The sequence below is a fragment of the Corvus cornix genome, chromosome 4 (genome assembly GCF_000738735.6).
Source record: "Corvus cornix cornix isolate S_Up_H32 chromosome 4, ASM73873v5, whole genome shotgun sequence".
Lineage (NCBI taxonomy): Eukaryota > Metazoa > Chordata > Aves > Passeriformes > Corvidae > Corvus > Corvus cornix.
The window spans coordinates 21,940,964-21,967,464 of record NC_046334.1 but is presented as its reverse complement, the minus strand read 5'-3'; the positions used below and the strand labels follow the sequence as shown (position 1 = coordinate 21,967,464).

General features: G+C 38.8%; 1 long non-coding RNA gene across 1 annotated transcript in view; it reads right to left on the bottom strand.

Annotated features, from left to right (window-relative positions):
- The window catches only part of LOC120409860, a 108,643-nt gene that overhangs the window by 5,716 nt on the left and 76,426 nt on the right, over nt 1–26,501 (bottom strand). The window contains exon 4 of the long non-coding RNA XR_005601676.1: nt 16,130–16,278. This is a non-coding gene — a long non-coding RNA (uncharacterized LOC120409860). The remainder of the gene's footprint in view (nt 1–16,129; nt 16,279–26,501) is intronic.

Genomic DNA, 26,501 nt, shown 5'->3' with positions numbered 1-26,501 from the left:
TATCTGGGGAAGCAAGAGCATATTGTCAGCTTGAGGGAAGAGGTTTTAGCTGTTTGCTTGCCATTAGGAGGAGATATATAGCTAAACCAGAAGCACCTCCAGTTTAAATGAACTTCCGAAGATAATCTCAGAATATTGGAAATGTGTCTCTTTTTTCAGATGCCTTTCTCTGATCAGTTGGTATTTCCATTTGTAACGTCATGCATGGAAGCAGGAAGTTGGCCATGCCATTTGTAAGGAAACAGCTAGATAACAAATGTCCAGCTTTCATCTATCTTTGGAAAAATCCTCAGAGCATAAAAAATGGCTTTGGCAGATAAAAGTAAGAGCCAGTGCATGAAATTTTAAACCAAAGGGGACCTATGAGATCATCTGGTTTGATTATCTGCAGGATACAGTCCAGAAAAACTCATCTAGTTATTGGGATTTTTGAAAGGGTTTTGCAATAAAGATAGAAAGTGATTTTAGAAACAATACAGATTTGACTGCATCTAGGTAAACACACATGCTACCTGCTAAAGGTCATACAACATAACAGCAAAAGGTACTTCTGGGGCTGAGTGGGTCACTTTTGCTTCTTTCAGGTAGCCAGTTATGTTTTTCATGCAGCTAACTTGACTCCCTCTAAAAAGTATTGGGGTTTTTTTGCTAAAGATTGTCTTACAGAAAGATATTGGATCTTGGTCTGAATTTACCGTTTTGTCATCACTTCCTCTGGTAATTTGTTGCATGCTTGATCTTCTCTCCTTAGAAGCCTTTGCATAATTTCCAGTAGGGTACTGGCATGGGGGTAGGAATGGGAATGATGCTAATTTTGGTTTGAATCGGCTCCCCTCAATTAAGGGTAAATAAGACAAAGAAGGACAATGCCTCCAATCTATTGGATAATCCTGGTCTGTAACTACTGAAACATGTGCGAAAAAGACTTTTATTCCTGGTTTAACATCTGAGTGATTTTTATTTTTTTGTGTGTAGCAACACTTAGAGCGGGGTCTTGAATCAAGGAGCCTCCAAATTAAGGTTTAATTCAGGCTAAATAGTCCTATGCAGTCTTGCACGCTGTCTTAAAATTCAATTTTATTTTACATATATATATATATGTAAGTATATATCTACATATGATAGATATGCACAAACACACACATATGTGTTTTGCAAAGAAAAGTTTAGTAGTTGCACAAAGAGGAGGTGTCTGCGTCCTTTCTAGCCTCCCAGGAAATGATAAATAGCCATTGGGGAAGCCACAAGTACTCTGGCACCTGTAAAGTTTCAATATAAAAGCCAAAAATGTCTAGGATTATAGAGGTCTAGGTGATACTTGACAGTTGAATTTGAAAAGCAGCTTTGTTATTAGAGCATCACAGTGCCCCAGAATTAGTTTGGATTTAGGCAGCCATGCCCTTTATGTAGCTGTAAACTCTGGATTAATTTATAGAGCTCTGGGTGGGGAATTAAAGTGCAAAATTCATATGATTCTTAATAATAAGACAGAAGAAGGGATAAGGCATATGGTTCATAGTATACCTATGAGCTAAGAAGCTTTGAGAGAACTCTGAGGCCTTTTTAAAAGTATCTACTGTCACTGTTTATATCTTCAGATGGGATTATTACATGTATGTATGTAGTGAGATTTCTCTATATGCATTTGTGTATAGTTACTTGATAGGAACTCACAGATCTGTGCTGTATGCATGAACAGATACAGACAATACCAAGCCAGTACTAAGCAACTGTTTTTCCTAAAAATTGACCCCTACATGTTTCAATTTTAATGCAATGAGGACCTAATTCAAACTTATGCCTGTCAAAGGGAAGATTCTCATTGGCTTAAATTGGCTTTTAATGAGACTCCCAAATGCCTGGGGAAGAAGTTCTTTAATTTGGCAAAGAAATTTCAGCATCAAGACTCACTTAGCCACAGGAATTTTATCTTCATTCTGACTCATTACACTGTTCTGTCATTAATAATCACAGTGCAAAGTTAATTGAATTTGTGATGGTATTACATGGGTCTGTGTCTAGTCCAAAATGTAAGAGCAAGACTTTTTCTTTTGGTTTGGCTCCCGTCACAAGGCACAGCGAGCAGTTTCATTGTGCTGTTTGTCAGTGATGAATTGCTATTGCTAAACAGGTGAGCTGTGACACACTGGAAATGAATGTGGGGAGGAGCAATGCACATATCAAATGACATGCTCTGTTATGTAGATTACAGGTGGTAGGTGGTGAGTCCTACAAAATAGATGGGTTGCTTAAAACTGTGCCAGTTCTTCTTTGTAATGCACACCAAGAAGAATCATAAGTAAACCTGGGTGCTCTAAGTTTCCAGGAGATGCTTATGATACTCGCTTTCTCCTAAATTAAGGGAGAAAAATCTGACTGAAAATATCTGAATGTAAAAAATTACTTCCTGCCTTCAGTTAGGTGGAGAGGAGAAGGAAATACATTGTGGTTTTGGCTAGTTTTTTATCCCCATTAGCAAACTGGAAAGTTTTATTCCACACTGTATAAACAATCTGAAACAATTTCACACAAAGCAGGTTTCACAGATATAAGTAATCCAAAACTGTGTGTCTAAATACTTATATATATGTGGGGGCATGTGCACATGTGTATATCATTGAATTGGTGACCTTTTAAAAAGCAGAATCTTTAAAAACATTCTGAAGAGATTATGCAAGTCTTTATGTCAGTAGGAAAATAGTAGTCTCTTTAAGAGAAATCCACTTTGTCTCTTTTACTATTATTTTTTCCACAGTGTATTTGCTTTTATTTACTTAAAAGTTGACCTTCTGGAGAGCTTCATGCGATGTGCACCTCACTAATTTGTGGTTTCAAGAGGGTTGACAGCCCAGAGAGCTCATTTCAGCTTGTTTCAGTTGAACCCTTATAATATCAGACATTCAGTCTTAATTAGTAGGTAACAATAATGAGTAGCTGCCCTCTCAATACGAAGAATAGTGAAAGTTCTGGGAAATAAGAGATAAAACACTTCCAAAAATGAAACAATGTTAGTATATGGTTAGTTAAATTAGCAGCTTGCTCTACCTGCTTGGACGTGTAAAACCCCCTGAGTTTTGCAATTTGTATTTATATTTTTCCAGGTCAGTAATAAAATTTCTAAGGCTTTATGCATAAAGCTAATGAAATTAACACACAAAGCATATCTAAAGGCCTTTCAAGCCTGAGTAAAATTGTGCCCAGTGAATGGCCTCTGCTAATGACCTGTGGCTGTCCAACAATTCACACTGGAAGCAGACCTGAGGAAGTGTCAGCATTCCTATGTGAAATGTGCAAAGCATAGCTCATATAATTTTCTTTAGGAAGACAATTCACTACCAAGCCTTCAGTAACACCAAATGCAGTAGCAGACCTGTTCAGCCATTAGTTAGCTAAATTCTGCTGTTTTTTTACTGGTGTAAATTGAAATAACATCAGGATAAAACACATGAGTATTCTTGATTTACAATGAATGAGGTATTTAATGGACAAAAATTATATTTTCAGGAGATAAATTCAGTTAGCAAACATAATGCAAAAGTAATTCAGATATTTCAGTGCTGATTAAACCCATACAGGAAGATGAGTGTTACAGTATGCAGATTGTTCTCTGGCTTCATTCAAATAGTCAAGTGGTCAATAAACAGAGTGGTCTAATTTGGATTCTGCACAAAGTATCAGAGACAACACCAAATTATTTGTTCAGTTGGAGCAGAAAACATTGAAGGCAAATATTGGTATTCTATTTTTCTGGTTTTCCCCTGTATTGCTATGTATCTCACTCTAAATGAAAAAAATACTACTGAAAATATTTGGTGACTTGTTCCTTCAGAATCTTCTACAGAGGTGGAAAAGTGAGAAATGGTATTTTCCTCATGAAATTATTTTTATCTGGGGAATTTCTGTGAAGAAACTTTTATGTATTTCAGTGTGAAATTTAATAACTGAAAAAAAAATGTAGTGGTAAATATGAAGTGATTGAATATGTCATAAGTTTTCTTTCCAGCAATTATGACATAGTCCACAGTAATAAAAAATATTCTGAATTGTCACAAAACTTTGTTTCTTGGGTTCTCAGAAAAATCTACACACTGGAAATGAAGTTCTATGGGGTCTCAGTGTCAGAGCAGGAGAAGGCTGTCTGAATTATGTCTTGAGAATGATGGAAGCTGACTCAGTTCAATTGAATTTTATAATAGAGGAAGCCTAACTAGACAAGAAAAGCAGGCATCTAGCTGGGAAGCTGGGAACTGAAGTTTTATTTGGCGAGAGGAGAGCTCAAAACAATGACCTTTCTACTTTAAGTCATGCTGCAGTTTTTGATCACTGGGTGGCTGGCTGCCTTTGGCCAGTCCTACCGTCCTTCTTACAGGCCTGGATGAAATACTCTGCTATGGATGATCTTTGGTGTGTCAATGGCTTCTGTTTTATGATAAAGTAGGCAAATGAAAAGTTAAAAAAAAAAAAAGGATGAAGAAAAAATAACTTCTCCAGTAGCTGAGGAACTTAATGAAGTTCAACAAAGGCAAATTCAGGGTTCAGCACATCCAGGAAGAACCACCCAGGCTCCAGCACAGATCGGGGGCCAACCTGCTGGAGAGCAGCTCTGAGAAGAAGGACCTGTGGGTCCTGGTGGACAACAAGCTGTCCCTGAGCCAGCAGTTTCTTTGTGGCCAAGAAGGCCACTGGTGTCCTGGGGTGCATGAGGAATAGTGTGGCCAGCAGGCTGAGGCAGGTGATCCTGCCCCTCTACTCTGCTTGGTGGAACAGCATCTGGAGTACTGTGTCCAGGTCTGGGCTCCTCAGCACAAGAGAGACATGGAGCTCCTTGGGCAGGTCCAGCAGAGGCCACAAGGGTGGTGAGGGGACTGGAGCATCTCTCACGGGGAAAGGCTGAGGGAGCTGGGCCTGTTCAGCCTGGAGAAGAGAAGACAGAGGGGATCTTATCAATGCATACAAGGGTGACTGTCAAGGGGATGGGGCCAGACTCTTTTTAGTGGTGCCCAGGACAAGGGACAATGAGCACAAACTGGAACACAGGAAGCTCCATCTGAATATGAGGAAAAGCTTTACTTCAGGGGTGACAGAGCAGTTAAACAGTCTGCCCAGAGAGGTTGTGGAGTCTTCTCTGGAAATATTCAAAACCCACCTGGACACAATCCTGTGCTACCTGCTGTAGTTGAACCTGCTTTAGCAGCAGGTGGGACTAGGTGATCTCCAGAGGCCCCTTCCAACCCCAGTCATTCTGTGAGACTCTGTGACATGCTCTTGTATGTCATTGTGAGGGAGTGAAATTCAACTCTTACTAAAAACCAGCAGTGACATTAATCTAAAAATCTTATTGATCAATTTACAGATCCAGAAATCAAGATGGGATTTCATATTCTAACCTGAAAATACACAGCATAGCAGAACCTGCTACAAATGATGAGGAAATAATGTTCAGTTCTTCTCTCTGAGAAGCATGTCCTAATTTAACAGCCTGGTGTGCAGCTATTAGTAAACTTCATCCTCATACTTGGATGAAAAAAATGCATGTGTTAAATTTGGTATGGGATTTTAAAAAATGAGTGCTGAAAAAAAAAAAAAAGGAAAGAAACTGTTGGTCTGTGAATAGCAAGTAGTGCTGGCATATTGTGGAGGTGATAATATTCTTAGCAGACAGTACTTACCTTTGGTTTTCTGAATAAGCTCTGATACATTGGTATTACCAGGTAAATCCTGCTTAGGCTTGCAGCTGGTTTAAAAACTTTCCCTTTTTCAGTAATCACCTGACAGCTGGGAAGGAATTTGATTCTTTTCTTATATGGAGACCTCACTTACTCCTTGTTTTGTAACAACTCAGTTGCAGTGCTGGTGAGTTTATGCAGATGAAGTGAGAATTACTGTGTCATATGAGCATGAATGGAGGGAACTTCATGGACTCTGCCATTTCCTCTCCCAAATTAAAGCTTCTTCAGAGGCATTAGGACCTTGGACAAAGGCTCCTGCCTCTGCCCTCTGCAGAAGTGTTCTCTCTTTGTATCATCTCTGCAAGATGGGAGCTGAGAGCACCTTGGGATGCTGGAGCAGCGTGGGAGCTGCTCTGAGGTGCCCTTTTTTGATTGCAGTAACTTCCCAAGCATCAGTAAAAGATGTGAAAAAGTAGCCTGAGCAAATGGTAGTACTTAATGGTGGCAAATTTCTGGTTTTGTTGATAGAGAAGGAAAATACTACTGTTTTCACTTGGTTTTACAGATATTTCTATTTTACAAAACCAATATAAGGAATTGGAGGTTAGACAGGTTAAGTTTCTCTGGAGGGAAAGAAATCATCATTGTATGTATTAAAAAAAGCTGTATGCTTCAGCTGTTTTGGAGGTACATTTTGATGGTGCCCTATGAAACAACTTGAGTGAAGGTCAGGTACAGAGACATCTGAAACAAGCACGGGAATTTGAGATGATAAAAACAATGAGGAGGAAAAAAGCTGGTCCAGTCATGGCAAGACTAAGTTGCATTATTAATGCAGAGACTCTCTGAGTATGAGGTGCCAAATTAAAACTTGTGCTAGTGTAGCCAGCTCCTGTGCTGGCCTGAAGTTTGTCGGATGACACTGCTTAAATTTCACTAGTTTATACTATGGAGAAAAAATAGGACATGTGTGCTAGTGTGTCTAAGTGTGCAGAGTCATCAGAGAATGTGAGGATGTAGTGGAACAGTTGTTTTCTGCCATTTAAAGTATTTTTAGAAGTGCACACGTGGGTTTATCCAAGGAAAATAAATCTCATTTCGTATTCTTTGATTTGGTTCAGATGAGTGAGATTGAGATGTTGATGAAAAATTCCTAGTTTTAGGGTTTTCCATGTACAAATGTGGGGCCCTTTTTTTCCCTTATTTTTTCCCTAGGTTTTTCAGGTTTAAAAAAAAAATCTGTTTCTGTTAGAAAAACCCTTTGAAAGGATAACCACTGTGCTTAGAATTGGTTAACCTTTTCCACAGTGCTGCAGCAGAGAGAGATTGTGTCTTTTGTTTCAAAAGCTCCTCATGAAGGAAGAAAATAAAACCAACCAAAAAGCAGAAAAAAGAAGCATGGCACTATTGCTGATTCACAACAGCCACAGCAGCAGCAAAAGCCAAAGGATTTTTGCTAAATCCAGGAAAGAAATCATTTTCCAAGTGATATTGGCTCATTTTTTTTCAGGCTGCTGAGCACAGGTTCCTTTGACAAGGTGCACCATGTCCTTTATTTGACCCTCGCTTGATGTTAGAGAAATCTGCTTGGTTTTCCTTTTTCTCTGAGTTTCTGCTGGCAGTGAAAAATAAAAATAAATAATAAAAAGAAAATTGGAAGATTAATTTAAAAAGAAAAAGCAAAGAAAAGCTGAATGAAACCTAATTTCATCTTTTTCAGTTCTCTGGTTTATTTTGAGCTCCTAAAAAAGCCTCCTTCTTTTCAGGATGAGTACATACAATATTATCTTCCTGGTGGTAGTGTAGGAGGAAGTATCCTTTTTAAAAGGACAATCTGTCCTTACTGAAAAGGAAGATTATAAGCAGAACTGTATATGAATGACTGAACAGGGGGAAAAAAAAGAAAGTAAAATGGCAGATTTTCTTATGATCTTTTTTTCTTGCCTCTGAAACTGTTTACTTATTTCATCTTTAAAGACTGCAGCATTTTGACAGCCAGGAGCTAATTTGCAATTTTCCCTCTGAATTCTAGTTTCAAGTAAGTTTTCCCTGCCCCGCCCCTTCCATTGAAATGAAGTAATTCTCAAGGTGACAAATTTTACTATATGCAGCCCTACAGCTTCTCTCTGAGTTAATGGATTTTGGGCAAAATGAAAAAAAAAATCTGGCATAACAAAGAAATGCTGGTGTATACCAGAATGCTCCATGTAAGGCACTTTCAGTAAAGCTTTGTTGGTTTCTGTACCAGGATTTGTCCTTCCTAGTTGGAGTCATGGATTTGATGTATAGCCACAACCTGTAAATGCTAAATATTTTTCTAATAAAATTTTCAATAAAGAAAAGAGTAAACAGACTGAAAAAACTAGGCTGCAGCCTGAATAAAACTGTATTTTCTTTGACAGATGTCGAAGTTAAGGATACATAGGCAAAAAAAAGCTAGGCTTGGATTGCACAATTTTTCTTCCAAAAGAAAACATTTAAGTGGGAATTGCTATTTTTTCTTATCCATTGGTAAATTACGTGAAAGTTTCATTGTCATTTGCTCCCTTTAGCACCCTTTAGTTTTTTCTATTAGTTAAGACTGCACTGTTGTTAACGTTAATTTCCTAATTTGTTTTGCTTTAAGTTACTTATGGAAGTAAGCTTTTCATGAGGTCTGATTTTTCTTCTCAGACGCAGATGTTAGGTAAGGATAAATGAGACAGTGTATATCCCTGCATGCAAACAGTTTGTTTGGCTTTGCAGGCATTACTTAGTGCTTTGTCATGGAAATATGGACAATATTTCAGCTAGACTTTGTTGTCACAGCTTTTTGCTTTGTGTGGGTCTTGGGATGAACATCACTGTTTAGTGATTAAAGTGATGTTAACTTTAGTTAAGAAATCCATTCTTTCACCTGGCTGCACACTTGACTTTCCAGTAATATCTGGAGATTTTTTAGCCTCTGTGTGCTTTAGTTTTCTCTTTGCTGACTTCTGGCCACTTATATAAATGACAAAAAGTGGGAGAGGGAAGCCCTGAACCAAAGGACTCTGACATTCAATAGAAACAGAGAAGTTGTGGTTCTGATTTCTGAATACTGTAAAGGTTTAGTTTTCATTCCAATATATGATGAAAAAGAAATCAAAAAATCAGGAACTCAGAAACTGTTAAGAGAAGCTGTGTGGGGGATGCTAGTGTTGCCCAAACCATTCTAAAGTGATATTCCACGTAGTCAGTAAAAGATTTTATGTACAGATATCTAAAATCAAAATATTATAGTACTGGAATGGAAAGACATATACAGATGGTTGTCAGAAAATAGGAAGATACTGCTGTAGCTGCTATATCTTGCCTTGCAGAATACCTTTGTGAAGCAAACTGGAAATATAGGATTGACATTGCAGATGAATAATTTCTCATATTTTTCAGAGGGCATACTTCCCTAATAGGGATCATTCACGGAGGTCCTCTTCCTGTCACACTTTTATTTATAATCCCAGATAGTTTAGGGCTGGTTTATAAACAGAAATATGAAGTCTTACAAGACAAGCTTGCAAAACTGTGAATAGTCTTCGTGCTCTCCATATAGGAAGACAACTCTCTTGAATAAGTAGGCACTTTGCTTGCCAACTGTCTCGAATTTTATAAGTATGTTTACAAGGAAAAATTAGCCACTTCTTGCAGTTATGTGAGGGCCAAATTTGAAATGTCATTTTAAAATTCTGGCTAGTGTGATCTGATTGATAGCATTTCCTGAGGTTTTTTGGCTTGTAATTTTTCATGATGTCTTGCTCAGGAAGCACTTACACGTGCCATCTGCCATATGTTGTACGTGCAAATCAGTTTCTGGATCTCTCATGTTACAAATATCTGGATAAAAAAATTACGTGGTGTCCATGTGAATGGGCTGTAGATATCAGCTCGCACTGTACCTGCCTATGTCAGACTAGCCCAAGTGCTCAGGCCATAGGACACAGTGGTGTTGCATCTGTCTTGACCTGTCCCTTTGCACAAGAATCAGTTCAGCTCCTTTCTTCTTTCCCTTGGATCTGAGCTGTTTGTACATGACCATTGGCACGTCTTGGAATGATATCTGGAGGAGCTGTGGACCTCTGAAGTACCATTCTTCTGTATTCTTGCTCCCCAGAAATAAAAATTTGCCGAAGGATGTTTGTTAGCTTTCATGTAAAGTGCTGGATTGTAAGGTGGTTTGACTTGGTAGTATTTTATGTGTGTTTTTATACATGTCGTTAAAGGGCAAGGAGCAAGGATATTCCTAACCAGATGAACAGTGGTCCTGCATGGTGTACCATGAAATACCAGTTCAGCAGCATAAAGAGGTCTCCCAGTGCTTCATGTGAGTGATTTTGGTATAGTTAGACCTTATTATCAATTTTGGGACTTGAGCAGCTGTACTTCAAATTTTCCATCTTCGAGCAGAAAATTTTCTTTACGCATCACACCACCAGTTTTCATCATGACATTGGGATATGTAGGATATTGCTGCCAGTAGGGAGCAATAATTCAGTTAGCTTTTGGTTGGGCTTCTCCACCTCTAAAAATTCATTCATGATTATGCCTCTTGGATATTGTTCTCCAGCCTTTTGATACTACCTGGAATGGCTTTCATGCTCTGTGTCATTCTCTCTGGGATGGCTGCTTGCTTCTTCAGTTCTTTCACAGGCACTTTGCAGCCTGCCCCAGTTCTGGCTGCACAGGGTTCCATCTCAACCTTCCTTAATAGATGCTCATATTTGCTAGCCAGGCCAGCACAAGTGAATGCTTTTTGGGTTTTTGTTGCTTTTTCCAACAGGGCAGTTCTTGTTGAGTTTGTGGGCTGAGGGTTCTGCTGAAACACACCACGTTTGGTTACAGGTGACTGTGTGGGGAAGCTCCCGATACCACTTTGTTCCAAAGTTTCTGGAGTCTGTAGTGTACTTGTCCCTCACCAGCAAATTTGCTCTTTGTTGCCTTTTTGTGCTATTTATGCAACAACAATGGCCACTTGGAGATCCACTGAAGTGCAACCACTTCTGCTGCCAGTCCTCTGCATTTCCTTATAAATTGCCACTCCCCTGCTGTGATCTGCTGGCTGCCCTCAGACAGTAATACAAAGACTTGTACAAAATAAGACTTTTTAATGTCACCCTGTGGAATTATTCTGGAGGAAAACCAGTGTTTGTGGAACTTTAATCACTTGTGAGACACCTTTTAAGCAGTGAGACACCTTTTATGCTCCAGTGGTCCCTATTCTCACCTTTTTGGTGTTAATGTTAAACTGCAAAAATGTTATTGAAATTAATAGAGTGGTTCTAGATTTCCAAGAGTGTCATTGGGACCAAGTTACCCTTCACTTGATTCAGTACTATTATTTGTGAATATTTATTTTAGTATGAGATTAAAATTAGTCCTTTGTATCCTTATAAAAAGTTTGAGGAATTTATGGTTGGGTATAATCTGTGCCGTTCAGTCAGGCCCTAATGAAAGTCAGAAGGATTCACTTCCAAGGCTTATACTTTATTTTAATGAAAAGTGTAATTAAATAAAAAAAAATTTTAAAATAACATATAACTAGTAAGAGATTTCCTATGTTGTACAGCTCAAGAGCTCTTTGTGATGTTATTCCTAAACAACAGTTTTGCCTTACAGTGATTGACAGAAGTGAACTTTATTCTCAGAAAACACCAAAGTTGCTCAGGAGTAGGCTTCAGTTTTGAAAAATGAAATTATGAAATATATCTGGTTTTGGTTTTGATTATCAGTAACTGAAGAGGATGAGGGAAAATAGAAAGTAATTTACCTTAAATTTACTTTAAGGATGTATTTGGATCTTGCTGGGTGTTTTCTATAGCCCCAGCCAGAAACTAATCCCTGAACAGCTGCATGCTCACTCCTGCCTTGTTGGGATGGGGGAGAGAACCAGAAGAGTAACAGTGAGAAAACTCGTGGGTTGAGATAAAGGCAGTTTAGGAAAAGGAAAACCTGTGCACACAAGGAAAGCAAAACAGGGGCTTCCCATGCCAACCCCAGGACAGCAGGGCTCCATCAGTGAACCCAGTGACTTGGGAAGGCAAACTGAACATTCCCCCCTTTCTCCTTCTTCCCCCAGATTTATATGTTGTCAGCTGTCCTGGCTGTGTCCCCCCCAAACTCTTTGTGCACAATCAGCCTCCTCACTGGTGGGGTAGGATGAGGAGTAGAAAAGGCCTTGAGACTCTGTGCAAGGCCTGCTCAGCAATAAGGAAAACATCCCTGTGTTATCAACGCTGTTTCCAGCACAACTCCAAAATGCCTTCTCATACCAGATACTGTGAAGAAAATTAACCATCCCAGAAAAAACCAGCACAATGAGTTAGGTGTGAAATAAGAGGAGACTTTTTTGGACCTCTTTTTTATAGCATTTCCTTCTGGCATGCTTTCTGCTCCCTGTTGGGACCTCGTGTTCCGAATATGTTGAGTTTTGCTCACTGAGAGCTGCCTCCCTTTGCCTGTGAATGCTCCCTGGACTGCTCTCATGTCACTATCACGTTGCAATTTGGTTAAGAGGGGTCATCTTCCTCTCAGCTCCTCTGCAGTGAGCTCTGTCAGGAGGGAAATCAGGGGAGAGAGGGCCACCAACCCCCACCAATCAAGTTCTGTCTGAAATAGATGCAAACATGGGAATGGCAGGGTGAGTACATTCACGTACTGGACACAGCCAATAATAATCATAATAATAAAATGTGCAAATTTTTATCTGTGTCAATACCAGTATCTTGATAAACAGTGCTGCGTTTTAAGAGAATTTGTTTTATCAAAGGATGGTGCTTCAAAGTAAAAGCATAATTAAGCATTTTCAGTACAAATAATGTACCTTTTGTATGCTTTAAGGCTGAAACTTTCAAGTATGATGCTAGAAGTCTATTACAAAACTTTTCCCTTGTGTGTGTTGTAGCTCCATGCTTTTCTATCAATGTCAAGAACTATTTGCATAAAAAGGCTTCTTCTAACAATTAAAATGTTGTGTATATGATTATCATCAACAAAACTTTGCTATCTTCTTGTAAAAGAATTTTTGTTTTAATGACCAGAATATGACTACTGTCTGTGAAATCCAGACTAAAAGAGAAAGGGTACAAAAATTCTCTGTTTACTTCTACCTGTCAGTGTTTTTATTTTATAACCAGTTTCCAGTGGCAAATTGAGGTGAATTTTTTTAATTTTTTTCAGAACTTTGACAGTAGGAGTTTCAAAAAAACAGATATCTCACATTTGTTCAAATACTATTTTTTTCTGTTGCGTTTAGGAACTATGCTAGTAAGATCATGAAATTAGATGTACTTGTTTTCAAATACGTGTTTGCTTCCTGCTTTTTAGATATCTAATGGTTTCAATATTTAAATACTTTTAGTATTTTCAGTATTTAGATACCATACTGTTATAACTAAAGAAAAGCTAAAAGAAAATATTTGCAACCAGTCAGCCACAGTTTTATATGTTTAGTTTTAGGATTCCAGGAGGTTAGGATTTTGTGGGGAATTTCACTTAGATTTCCAAATTACTTCTTCAGAAAACATAAATTTAGGAAAAGGCAAAGTGCTTAATTTAAGCCAATTTCAAATGAAATCTCTAAGATGTTTCAAAATAATTTTCCAGTTAGTAATATATAACTTCAATAGTGCTGAGAGCCCAAATACAAATTTAAATACTTGGGTTTGGACTCAACAAAGTATTTAATCTAATTTAATATAAAAGAAATGTGTTTCCTTTTAAAAAAAAAAACCTATCATTTTCAATCTCACCCAGTGTTCAAAGATTCTCTTTCCAAACAATTTTTATTCCTTATTGACAATTTTCATAGATAGTTACTGTCATTCTTATTAATGATTTAAAAAAAAAAAATCTAGGAAAGAGTAATTGGCATCCACCGGATACATAGACCACTGGTTAATTTCAAGTCCTAGAAAGTTTTTTAAAATGAAATTTAGAAAAGTTTTTTAAAAAGGGAGGTGTTTTAGATGCTACAAAATGTTGTTCAGCTGAAATCAGTTGGAGGGGAACAAGTTTTGTGTATCACCATAATCTTTAAAGCCAAACCCAAGCCCCTTTATTACATCAGTCATGTATCTCCAGTATACTCAACAGCTAACCACCTCCCTTTCTTAATCTTCTTTAAAAAATACTGAATGAAAGAAATAATTTGGAATATTTTTGCTTGTGAAACACTTAAATTGATAATATCTGACAACAACGTGAAGAATCACTGAGAACATGCCCTAGGACATAATGTGATCAGTGATGGGGAAATAGATAAGACATGTATGCTGTGAAGGCTGCACAATTCAGTCTGCTGCCCAGCATTCCTGCTATTGGCCTCGTAATAAATCTAAAGGAAGGTAATAACGTCCACTGCTATAGCTGCACATCAGTAAATTGTAATTGGTTTAGTTTTTATGATTTGTCTGTCAGAAAACGCTCCAGGAAAGTCTGAATGATCTCTAATTTGTGAGTGGACTCTTATTAAGCAGAGAGTTTATAGGCATGCAACAGATGACTACAGCAGTGGAGAAGCTGCATCTTACAGCCTCTAATGTCAAAGGAGTTATTAGCAATGATAGTCCGAGCATATGTCTGGGTGTTTCGGAAGTTGTGGTGCATGTGGAACATCTATGGAGGCAGCTCCCTCTGCCACAGCTTCCTCTCAGGCAGTGAAAGCCAAATACTTATTTCCTGCTGCTAAAATGAGAACAGGTCATAATGATGTGGCATTCACTGTTTCAATAATAATGCCAAATATTCCCAGACTGAAATATAAAACAAACCATCCTAATGTTGCTTTACTTAGTGTAAAAGATGTTCCCTGGTGCGTTGTGTTTAGGAGTGCTAAGATCTTGCTAACACTGCTTGTGGCAAAACTTGCACTTAATCTAGTAAGTGGAATAAAACTGATGAAATATATCTGGTGGTAAAACTTAGTGTTAGCATCCCATCACTTAAATGACAGAGGTCTTACATAAATATGATGATGCATAAAGAAAAAAACCCAAAACAAAACCAAGCCAAAAATTATGTACCTTCAATTTCTAGATTATTGCAATAATAACTGAGAGATAGAAGCAACTCCTTTTCCTCTAGGAGAAGAATTGTTCAAAGAGTATATTAATACTTTTAGGAATGGATTACCATATTGGAATCCTAAAGAGAATGAAGGCATTTCCCTGACATCCTTAAGGCAGGTGCCTAAGCTCTGGAGAAGGGAGATTTCCCAAGCACCTGTATGTTTAGTATTTCCCAGTAGCTAGTTCTAGGTGACTATGCACATATTTTCAATTTTTTTTTTCAGGCACTGTAATAGATTCTTAACCCTAGAGATCAGGGTGTTTTTCAGTTTCAAGTTTCTCTGATGTGCTACCACCCTAGAAACTTCCTGAATCTCTCACTGGAACCAGTCTGTATGCAGAGAAAATATCTCTCCCTATCACCTGCACAATGCATGAATATTTTCCCTGTCTCTCTCTTACAAGCTTGCACACAAATTAAATTTAATTATGGGACTGTATCAGGCATTGAATCAAAATGCTAGCTAATAAACCACAGACAACAGCAGTAATCCTCCCTGCCTGACAATCCCTGGTCCCTTGTGGACAATTGGGCCATTTATTACTCCACTAGTCTAAACAATTGTGCTGTAATAGCTGGAGTGAAACACTGCCTCATAACTGAAGGTGCTCGCTTTCTCTAGTGTCTGCAAGGCATTCAGCTCAAGGTGATGTAAAACTTCCTATCTGGACTACAGAAAGGTGAAAAATGTCAGGGAACTTGCTCCATGAGGTGCTGAGCAGAAGTTAGACTTTACAGTATCATGCAGTACAAACCAGTCATTAACAGTGAAAGCAATTAGTGCCCAAGAAACGAGGCCAAATTGCTTGATATTATTTTTTAATACACACCTGGTATAGTTGTTTTGGTTTTTTTTTGGTGTACAATTTCACCCTGTTCCTCCTCACCTCTTCCACCAGTATATTTACCTCTTGAAATTCTGGGGGATATATCCAGAGGTGATAAGGAGAGATTATTTGAATATTACTGGTGCTGAGATATGGTTGAACTGGAGAAACAGAGGCTTAGTGCACCAGGATCTGATATATACTAGGATGACAGGAAAAAAGAGAATAGCTGCTGATTTAATTAGAGCCATTGTGTGCTGCTACTGATGTACAGAGGAAGCAGAATAAAGCCTAGTTACAATGCTAGGATCTTAATTTCTGTGGTGCTACTTGTTGTATTTCCAAATTTTCCTCTGGATAAATACTAAAGAACTGGTGAAGATAAAGTAGGTCAGAGATATTAAATGACATCATTTGGAAGAAACTGGTTTTAGGATTCACCTGAGCACTGAGGAGCTGAATGTATCACAGAGATGGAGAAAAAAAAAATAGCTTAGGGAAGCAGGATCTAGTAAAAACTGGTTTGAGAATGAGCTAGAAAAACCTTTTCACCTTTGTTTTTCCACTTTGTTCCATGCCTGTCCTGCCAAGCCAGGGATCTTCATAGTCTGTCCGTTTTGCGCTCTCTTTACCAGTGCAAACTTTGCTGCTGAGTCCATGAAATTAGGTTCAAAGCTTTGTGCAAGGATGCTGCTCTGAATCTGAGGGGAATGCAAACAAAAAATGAGGTAAGAAGAACATTGCAAAAGCAGACTTGCACATAAATGCAATAGCGCTTTCTAGATGCTTTCTCAGTTAGTACTGCCCTGACACTCCAATAGCCTCAGGAAAACAGAGCCATCTACTTCCCCAAATCTGCCCCTAAGAACAAATGCTGCATTCTCTCCTTTACCTCCCCTACTCTCCTTTTTGTGGACTAGGCAAGTCAGGATCCAGGGTGCTTTGGTCTACACCTACCCAGAAAAACATCAAATTAGTTAGGTTTTAACTTGCTGCTACTGCCTCTCATTTTATTTTAGGCATGCTTCCCGAACAGTAACATAAAGTACTCCTTGGAGAGTAGGTTCAACAAGTAACTAATGGTCAGGTTCTTTAGGAATTGTGCTTGTGAACACTTCATAGAAGAAATCTTCAGGTTTTTTACCATAACCTTTCACCTGAGCAAATGCATCCTGTGAGTTAAATTTGTGACTTAATTTGAAGTTGCATTGTGTTCTATCATTATCAGTCCATTCCCCCACTTTTTCATTTTCCATGTTTCTGATAGATTTATGGGAAAAAAAGGTTTATTCTCCATTAATGCAAAAAATACAAACATAATAACTGCTCTCTTCTCCTATAAGATGTCTGGTTTATTTAATGGATTTTGTCATTAATATAATGCCATAACTTATTTAAATTCCCCATCATGTATTTCCAGCACATAGTTAATGTCAGCCTGGGAAACATTCCCTTAATAATTTCTGTGATCAAAAAGTTGATCAATTTATCACAAGACTCAAGTTCTAAAGAAATTAAAATTTCTCTCTTTTTTACTTTTTGGTACTGAAATCACAGAAATATACTTATTTTTTTTAAAAAAAGAGGAAAAAAAAAATGGGCAGAAAGCCAGACAGGGCTCTGTGAGTAAGAATAGGGCTCTATGATGAACAAGGCCACTTAGAGTAGGCTTTTTCAAGAGGCTTGTGAAAAAGTGTTCCAATAGGAGCCTTGAATTGACCTTATTTTCCTGATGGTTACTATGCTTTCCAGATTAAAAGCTGTTTTCTTTTATTGAAATCGAAAAGTGCCAAACATTGAACTTGCTTTGTAAGACATACATCAAGAGAGAAAATATTTCAGTGCAATGACATGACCTGACATTTTAAAGCAGATAACAAATGACACCTTGTCAATGCCACCAATTTATTATTCCCTCTCTTGTACCTCTGTGTCGCAGTGGGATACCACATTTGTTTTAATCATGGGCATGCCTTAAACAAATTTTTACCAGAAAGCATTTAAAACTCCCCTGGTTTTCTCCCTTTTCCTGACCTCACAGCCATGCCACTGTAATGTATAAAGACAAAGGCTGTGTTAAATTTTTCATTATTTTATCCAATTTCTGATCCAATTACATGAGGCTCTTCTATCACTAACGTGAATGTATATGCTATAATGTCAGCTGCTGCACATTAATCAGGCTTTTTTTATTCAGTGGACACTGGTGCTAAATCATCTCACTGAAAAAATTGGACAGAAAGAGATGCAAAAGAATAAGGAGGAAACTCCTTTTTGAGCAATTAGAGCAGGAGTGGGTGGCCTTCCACTCAAACCCCCAAAGATCTGGAAATGCAGTAGGTTGTTTTACATCTTTTGTTTTCACATAATTAAAAAAGAATAGATGCTTCTTCCCATGGCTTCACTTTTCACTACTTCTAACAAGCCTGCATGAACAATTTGAACTGTGGTTGGCTGCTAGTCTTGTTTAATTCTTTCAGTTGAATGCGTCACTCTGCTGAAAATGCCTGGTGTTATTAAGGTGGATTTCTGGTCATGTTACAGAAAGAAGACTTCTGTTGTGATGAGAGTCTCTCTCACTGAAGTTTGGAATGTTATTTTGGTTACTGTGTAGTTTTATGGGCGAAGGAAAGGTAGGTTTTCAGATGGGAAATACACAATAGTTTCTAAATTTGATACTTCATTTATCTCCTTGAACTGTGAGAATAAGATCTCCCATGTGATTTCTCACTTGTAAGGGCCCTGGTCTCAAACCCAGCTCAAGAACTTATGATCAGCACTGATAGGCATAAGCTCTGCAGAAACTGGAGCATTGGGATTTTCCTAGGTCTTCTGAGTCAGATCTAGGGGTGCCTTACATGGAGGAAAACAAAGGTTCAAGGCACAAAGTCAAATTGGGTTATGAAGACCCTTGAACTTGCAGCAAAGCCTGGTATCAGAGGACATGTGCATGTTTTCTTAGGTTTTGCTACGGTTGCACAGGAATTTGAAAGGTCAGGATTAGTTTGAACAACTCCATGGCTTCAGGAATATAAATGTTTGCTGAATTTTACATTACTTGGAGTGGGTGGTTGTTTACAGAGATGTTATCTTGTCTTTCCCCTTTGATGGTCCATGGATTGAAATTAATGTTAGATTTATGGTGGTTAAGAAGTCTTATGTGTCCGGCACCGTCTCAAGAAATCTTTTAACACAAAGTTATACTAAGTATCAGGGCTACTAATCTTTCCTGTAGTTTTGATTTTTGCAGCTTTTTCTTTTTTTCTTGGTGGTGGTGGTTTTTTTTTTTGGTCATTGTTTGTTTGGGTTTTGTTTGGTTTGGGTTTTGTTTGATTGTTTTGTTGGGGATTTTTTTGTTGGCTTTTATTCCCTGATATTAATTTAGCATTAAGTCTGACATAGGAAGTAATATGGTTTGCATTGCAAAATGTATGTATCTCAAAATTGTTGGATACATATTTGAAGCCTTTTTCATATTAAGGGAAAAAATTATGTGGACACTTAATACAGCAGAAAATAAGTGTGGGGACTGAGCCCAGTTTTCAGCCTTGGCAGAGCCTGTGTTTATATTTCTTACATTTTGAAATACTCAAGGAAGTCTCTGATCAGAGACATTAAAGCCAATAGACATTTGAATTCACTGAAATCAGTACTAGATTTTTAAGAAATAAAACCATATGGAATTCACATTTAAGTTGTGGAGTTTTACTCATTTATGGATCAGACACTTTCTGTGGTTAAGACTATCATGGCATTTAAAATGCAGTTTATAATTTCTGTTATTTCTTCTGCATAATTCAGACACCTGAACTGTCACAGTAAATGCAGACATTTTAAATTTGTGGTGTATTTGATTTCAATCAGCTGTGTCACACCACAGCTCTATTACATTGCAGCACAAATAGGTATATATGTAATATGGCAGCTTACAGTTAAACTAAAAATTATAACCACACATTTAAAATAAAATGAAATATAAAATCAAGCAATGGGAACGAAAGGTAGAGTTATGATTTCTTTTTTTTTTTTTTTTTTTTCTGAAAGTGAAACCCAGGGTTATTAACTCCAGGGTGGCTTTTCCTCAGGGACAGCATTTCCCATTTTCACCAGAATTTTGAAGACCTCCATACAGGTCTTTCATTGTTACCTTGTCTCGAAGAGGACAAGCAGTGATATCATACCACGACAGAGGTAACTGCAAACCTCCTGCAAATTTGTTGCAACACCAAAGCTATAAGGTATAAAAGTTTCTTACAGTATGTAAGAGGCTGCCAGGACACAACTCTATATTTTTAAGTAGCAGAATTCTCCTGCTGTTCTGCACTTATGCCAGGGCCCTCAGTGGGGTTTTGCTGACTACCCCCAGGCTGGCTGCAACAGCTATGGGGCAGTTTGGGTCAAGTGTGAGAGACAGCTCAAAGGAGGGGTTTGCAATGACTTTCTCAAAGAAATGACCATTTGCTGTGATTGTTGCTGCTGTTGTTGTCCAGTGTATAGCAGCCATATATGTTTTGTGTTTTAATATTGTCTGGATAATAAGAAAACAAGAGCATATATTTCTTAATACTATCCCTTTAACCCTTCAGACGTGGTTTCTATGGCATTCTGTGGCTTAAGCATCATTTCAAGAAGGCTTTTTTTTTCTGGATTCTTCTGAAATGGATGATATTTTTGAATAAGCAAAAAAGTGTGTTTCTCAACGCTGTCTCTGTAAAATAGGACAAATGTAGCTTGATCACTTTTAAGCTGGCATGATGGTGTGACAGCAACCAGGAGAGAGGTTTCAAGTATGGAGTACAGCATCAGATTGGTGTAACCTTTTAGAAGTGACATGGGGTGACTGGCTGGTTTAGATTGGTTTAAGAGAATTAGTATTTAAAAGCTGAGTAATCTGTGTTACTCATTCCTTCACCTGTGTCAGTTTGGAAGAAATGCTAGTGGATGATGGCAGTGGGGTGAATTTAGTGGGAGGTATGGTGAGTGAAACGGTTAAAAGACTCTACAGCAATATTGCAAAAATAACACAAAGATATATATAAAAAAAAGAATGAGTTGTCTTATAAAGAAATAACATTCTCTAGCTCTGTCATCCTTAGTGTACTGGGGACTAATATCTGTGATACAGATGTAATATGGTATATGAGTTTCCACATTTAGCTAAGCCTTCTACAGAAGTAAATGTCCCTAGTGCAGCTTAGCCTGACCTGCTAAGGATAAGAATGAGTGACTGAAATAAATAACTCTTGCTTCTTTCCAAGTAACAACTTTCTGGCAGTCTTGGTAAGAATGCAATCACAAATGTGTGCAGTTTAGGGCTTCTTATCACAGAACTGAAATTAAAAGATTAGATGAGATTTGGGAGAGGACAGCTAAAATGTAGATAAACTAACATACAATTATGTCTGGTATTAGAGACAAATGTGGTTACAGCCCACTGTGGTGGGGGTGAAAGAAGAGCACTGGGAAATACAGCGGAAACTTGCACAGTATGTGCAGTATTTTGTAGTAATTAAACTTTTATATACTTTGTCAGAGAGAGATTTTCTGTCTTCAGTAGGCTTCAACTTGAGCATTATTTAATCAAAAGTAGGCAGGAAGAATACACCTGTAACATGAGTACCTTTACTAAAGAGAAGAAGGACGACTTGTTTAATAATGGCGGCAGAATTAGGAGTAGAAGCTTCAAAAACAATAAAAGGACTAATAATTTTTGTTTCTTTTAATAATTGGTAAAACAGAATGGCAATCCAAAATAGAAATTGTTACAAACATAAGAACTTTTCCTGAAGGCTGCTCCCTTCAGGCAGGATAGTTGTGTTCTGATTAGCACTGGTGTCAATCCAGGCTCATTTTGCTGAAGACTGGAATTATCCTGACTGGTAAGGGAAAGCAAAATCTGTCCTGAGGAGATTATTCTGCAGAATAGCCAGGATATCAGCTGCATAGTGAGAACTCAGCAGTTTTGTTATGGGAAACTTCTAAAACAGCCAAGGTAAAATCCCATTGACTTAGCACTAAGGGGAAATCATGGTGGGATGCAGAAGCCTGAACTCAATTCAGGGCCCTGGTTTTGATGGCCTCTCTAACCTCACCTTTTTTGTGAACTGTGCCTATGTTCTGTTTAACAAACCCACTTTGTGCTTTTTTTTTTTGTCTTCACATTTAATCCTTATCAGGTTCCAACAACACTGCATCACTTGTGGCTTTATCAATTTTCCCAAAGTGTTGTCACTGGAAATCTTTGTAGACCTACAGCTTCCAAGTTCTCTGCATTCATGTTTTGTTATCCTATTAAAAAAAAAAATCTAGTTTCTGTCATAGCAACATAGCAATTTTATAAAAGCAATCAAAAGTTCCAGGACATAGGCTGAAATCAACGATTACAACAGGAAAAAGTCAATAGTGTTTATATGATTAATAGCACCATGTGAAATATGGTAACCTAGACAGGGAAATGAGGAGGCCAGATAATCTGAGAATTAGAAGCAGCACATCAAAACCTTGAAGTCCAGAGAGGGTACATTCGGGGACCTGTTATCTCCTGTCAGGCCTATAAATATTGGAATTTTTTTGGTCAACTTTGGTGGCATTTATACTGACATAAAATTTTGTAAGGGAAAAATTCAGTGTCTGGTTTCTAGAGATTAAAGGGAAAATACTATAGTAGTCTCCTGTGCTATTTCTGAATGCAGGTCTACCACGTACAGTGCTCCAAATACCTGTGCTCCAAATGAGCAACTGAGCTCACACACATACAACTTGGGAGGGTGGGAGGTCACCCTTTCTGCAAAGCCTCTTACTGAAGGGATCTCGTTAATCCTTATAGCCTGGTTCAAACTAATTAGGATGGATATGGACACTATAAAGAGAAAAATAGACTGCCCGTCCTTGAGGGATCCCCGGGGATGTGGGAGTGGAGACAGAGCTGTGCAATCCCTGACTGTGAGGAAGGATCTGCAACAGTCTGCACAGAGCACTGCTTCCAGCACCTTCTGGCATACCTGGTGAAAAGCCATGGCTCTCTGCTTTTAAAGGTGACCTGAAAGAGCAAAGCAAAAATTAAACCTAATTAAGCGCCAGTTTCTGCGCTGAGCTCTTCCTCTGAAAAGGCAACGTGGGACAGTGAGAACAGAAGGGGACATGATAACAAAAGTATTTGAAATTCTTTTTATGCCCAAAGACCCTTCTCTGGGTTTTGTTTGCTTCCCTGACATCACTCAACAACATAAAGACTGCTTGGGGTTTCGTTTTTAATTGCAGTGAGTATGAATGTAATTTTGATTTTTAGGGTTTTTTTTTTTTTTTACTAAATATACTTCTTTTTTTCATATAGAATGAGAAAAAGAGGCTCAGCAGTCTATCTAGCCAGTTTTTGCACCAAATTCTTCTGAGCAGAGCAGGGTTTGACCCAAGATTTTCCAAATGAAAGGACAATTTCACAAACCTTGCATAATTCTCTGAGGGAAGAGATGTTTTCCACACTTCTTGAGTTCTCATTAGCCAGTTCTTGATGATGCAATCTTGTAAAGAAAACTACAAAATCCCTACTAGCTCAAAGCCACACCCCAATATAAGAAAAAAAAAATAGGGAAGAGAATATCTGCACTCTGTAGATCACTCTTAAGCATGGTTCTGCAGAGCAGAGCAAAATATACACGTTTTACAGGGCCATTTCTATGCAGACTTTGAATATCTCCAAAAGTGGAATTTCCACAGCCTCCCTGGGTAACCTGTCAGGTCATCCTGAAAGCAAGAGTTTCCTGCTGCTCAGAGTGGACCTCTGAAATGGGGTAGATGCTCCATCCTTGGAAAGATTCAAACATCCTGTGCTTCAGTTTGTGCCCATTGCCCCTTGTCCTGTCAATTCAGAAGGGTGTGATAGTTTACAGTGAGTCAAGCAGAAGAAAACTAGTTTATCTATTTTGTTTTAGTGACAAAGAGAAGTCTGTAGCACAAAGTCATTCCTGGTCATTCAAATCTTTTTGTTCAATTCCAAGAAAAACAGATGTGAGTCCAGCAGTCAATGCCCAAACCTCCTCAGCATTCTCAGCCACTTGTGGATGCAGAGTTTGGCACTGGACATGTCTCAAGCTCCAAAGATGTGAAATATTACCTTCAGTCTACTCAAAATGCATTTTTCTCCCTGAATTAAGCCTTCAAGTCCACAAATCTCAACAGAAATTACCACGGAAATCATTAATATTGGGCAGTGAGTAGGACCTATTGTTTTTAATTCCCTTTTAGCCATTGCTGAGCTGCTGCTCTTTAAATTGCTGCTCTGGCCATTTAACCTGCAGGCTCAGCATTGCCATTATTGGGTGTAATTCCTCCCTTTTTAAAATGTCTTTTTTATTGTTTTCTTAAATTTTTATTTTTGCTTCTTCTCACTCAAGTGGTAAAAGACAAACAGCTGTGTCACACCGATGCAGCACCGACAGCCCTTATGATGGCACAGCCACGTTAGAGAGGGCAGCTACCAGCTTCTGGCACTAGCTCTGGTCATATCATGGCTGTGCCACAGGGAACTGGGAACATAACTGGCCCAGGGCAGATGTCACCTGGCTGTCAGGGAGATGTGGGATGGACATCCTTGACCCGATGCTAGGAGAGTCCTGCACAGGGAGGCAGGGGCTGCTCAGGGTGTAAGGTGTCTGCTGGTTCTTGTTTCCCTGGTTTTGACAGCCTCAGCTCTGGATGGGGACGTGACACCCTCCTCCACTACTCAGCCAGAGTACACTGCAGGTTTCTACAAGGACAGTGACCTAACGATAAGAAAAAACACAGAGTCCCAGTCTGCACCATGCCACAGTCCTACAGGCAGCTGGAATGTCCCCACATGAGCAAAGAAAGCTCCACACCACCCACCTATGCCGCAGCCTGTCGATGTTTCATGAAACAAACAAACAAGCAAAAAATCTCAACTAGAAAAGAAGAGTGCATCACTCAAATGAAATCGATATTTCAAGTTTTTCTTTGTGCGAAGAGTGGCCAAGCTCTCCAAGGCTGTTCAGTAGTATATTAAATATTCTAGATGGTTCAGCACTTTTCTGAAGATCAGGGCCTTTTCCTGTGTTGCTGATGAGAAACATAAATTCACTGGTCACCTTTGGAAATCTTGGTTGAAGCCTGAAGAACTTTTAAAAATTGTTATAATTTAAATTTTATTTTCTCCCTTTATAGATTTGTCCTTCCTTGTGTTAGCATTTCCCTTAAGAAGGACTTCAAAGAACATGAACAAAGATGCATGGGGGATCATGCAGGTCACCATGGCAGGTTACAGGTATAAATTTCCTCTGAACCACCTTCACCTGCATTGTACTTTGAGCATCTCCACTGCTCTAATCTGAGTATTTTGGAGAATATGAGAAATTGCTATCCTGACCTCCAGCTGATATAATTTTCACAACTGTTTTAAACTCTCTGCCATTATATCAGTCTATGTTGTCTGGGCCATAAGGACTGGTGAGTGAGTTATCCAGTAACAATCTCAAAAGTTGTCTTTCAGTCAGCAGTCTGTAGTATCTAATTATCACACGAGCACGGATCATTTGATCAATGGCATCATGTAGAAGTCAATGAAACCAGTGTACCACAGAGCAAAAGAACTGAAGGAGGCTAGTTTTGCAAAAATAATGCTTTTCATGTGCAAAGCAGCACATGTCATCTAACAAAAGCTCAGACAGAGACAAGGAGTGGAAGAAATCAGATTTATACATTTTATATCTAGATGAGAATGTAGAAAATGCAAGCTCTTATGCGATTTTTCTTCAAAATCTTAAAAGTAATTATTCTGTGTTTTGCATAAGCAAATTCTTGAATATTATGCAAAATGCCACTGCTCGTCTTAGCTAAAGTGTTGATGAAAAGCAAAAGCAACAATGTGATTTGAAATCTGAAGTACAAACAGATGTTACTTTTGAATGAACTTCCATTGCTTAACCACTGGCTCTAGTTATTGCCATCTAAAGAGAGAGATGAAGCAACTTTGCATGCTGTGGATGTGGCTGTAAATTTTCAGCATGCAAATGAAATTGTAGCTAATCCTTAAAAGGCAGCGCCTCTAAACACAATGGGTGGGCTCGATTTTAAAGGCAATTTGGCTGCATAGGACATTATACCGACTCCCCATGTTAAAAACAAAAACCATAAGGTGGGATATATGCTTTAACACTGTTGTACTGTGCTTACCTGATATAACTGCCCCAGAAAAAACATTTCTTGCCCCATATCTGCTTCCTTCTTAGCACATCTTGTACATGCACTGGGCAGGGTGGTTGGGTAGTGGCACAAGCCTGGGACTGGGACAAGCCTGTGGTGGGCTGACCTTGGGTTGAGCTAAGGACAGAGAGAGAGATCACTTACCAGTTACCAGCATGGGCAAAATAAACTCAGCTTGGGGAAAATTAAATGAATTTATTGTCAATCAAATCAGAGTAGAATAATGAGAAGTAAACCCAAATCTTAAAAACATCTTCTGTCTTTCCTCCCTCCATCCCAGGCCTACCTTTAGTCCCAGTTCTCTACCTCTTCTCCCCTAGTGGTGCAAGGAGATGGGGAATGGGGGTTATGGTCAGCTCATCACATTGTTTCTGCTCCCTCCTAAGGGAGAGGAGTCCTTCCCCTGCTCCAATATGGGGTCCCTCTCACAGGAGACAGTTCTCCATGGACTTCTCTAATGTGAGTCCTTTCCATGAGCTACAGTTCATGAACTGCTCCAGTGTGGGTCCCTTTCCATGGGGTGCAATTTTTCAGGCACAGGCTGCCCCAGTGTGTGTCCCCCTTGGGGTCACAAGTCCTGCTAGCAAACCTGCTACAGCGTGGGCTCCTCTCTCCATGGGTCCCCCTGGGTCCTATCTGCTCCAGTGTGGGCTTCCCACATGGTCACTGCCTCCTCCAGGCAGCCACCTGCTCTGGTGTGGAGTCC